General features: G+C 38.1%; 1 pseudogene; it reads right to left on the bottom strand.

Moving 5' to 3' along the window:
* Nucleotides 1–641: 641 nt before the first annotated feature.
* LOC141625308 (small nucleolar RNA R71) lies at nucleotides 642–740 on the bottom strand (annotated as a pseudogene).
* Between the last annotated feature and the right edge of the window lie 500 nt (nucleotides 741–1240).

The following is a 1240-nucleotide window of genomic DNA, read 5'->3' as shown; positions in this document are numbered from 1 at the left end:
TAATTAAATAACAAATCTCCTTGTCCCGAGTTCATAACCCGTCATCAAATAATACATTAACTTGACTTCTTAAAAGTCAATAAATACAAATATTTAATTAATTTGTATCTCATACAAATAATTAGTTCTTCCATTTGGGCATCATCCTATAGGTGTGACCTAAAGGGATCAGCTGATCACCGTCGTCACACGACAGTAATGTCAAACTCTAGTCAGCCAATCATTACCGAGTAACGATGACCAGCTGACAAATAAATAAATAAATCCCTGATATTCCTTTAACGAGATTTAATATGTAAACGCACTTATTGTGGAGGACACTACTTCAGCAATTTAACCGGTAATTTCATTGCCAAATACGCATTCATACAATTAGTTGAGAGAAGTCAATTTTGAGGGATGCCTAGTGAAGACCTTCATTCACATATGGAGACATTTTGTGACTATTGTGATGCAATTTCTCAAACCGGAGATACTCAAAACCAAATCCGATGGGTATTGTTTCCTTTTTCTTTAATCGGTACCGCAAAGCAATGGTTAAAGTGCCTAGACAAGGCTACCCTTGGTATTGATTCATGGAAGAAGTTAGCACTTGCCTTCTACAAGAAATTCTATCCTTCGGAGAAGACTAATATGTTAAGAGCCCAAGTCACCGGGTTCAAACAAAGGGATGAGGAGTCATTATATGAAGCATGGGAGAGATTTAAGGACACTTTTCGTTCTTGTCCACACCATGGGCTTAGTGAGTGGTTCCTTGTGCAACAATTTTGGAACGGTTTATATGAAGATTCCCGCAATATTCTCAATATGGGATCCAATGGGATGTTTACCGAAGTTGATGACAATCAAACATGGGCCAAAATCGAAGAGATGGCGGTTCATAATTCCCAATATAGTAGGCCTCAAAAGGCCACAAGAGGAGGAAATAATGAGGTAGATTCCATCACTCAGTTGGGTGCTCAACTAAGTGCTCATATCGACACCATAAATTTGAAGTTTGAGAAAGCCATAGCTAAGCTTGATGAAGCTTCCAAATCCCCTAAACAATATATTAATGCTATGGTGGCATCATCCTCAATCCCAAGTGGAGTATGTGAATGTTGTGGAACTTTGGGACATGAGCAAAGTGAATGTAGGGGAACAAATGAACAAGTTAATGCTTTCCAAGCATACAAGAATGGCACCCCTTATTCCAACTACTATAATGACAACATCAAATTCCATCCAAATTTTTCATACA

The sequence above is a fragment of the Silene latifolia genome, chromosome X (genome assembly GCF_048544455.1).
Source record: "Silene latifolia isolate original U9 population chromosome X, ASM4854445v1, whole genome shotgun sequence".
Classification (NCBI taxonomy): domain Eukaryota; kingdom Viridiplantae; phylum Streptophyta; class Magnoliopsida; order Caryophyllales; family Caryophyllaceae; genus Silene; species Silene latifolia.
This window is presented reverse-complemented; position numbering and strand designations above follow the sequence as displayed.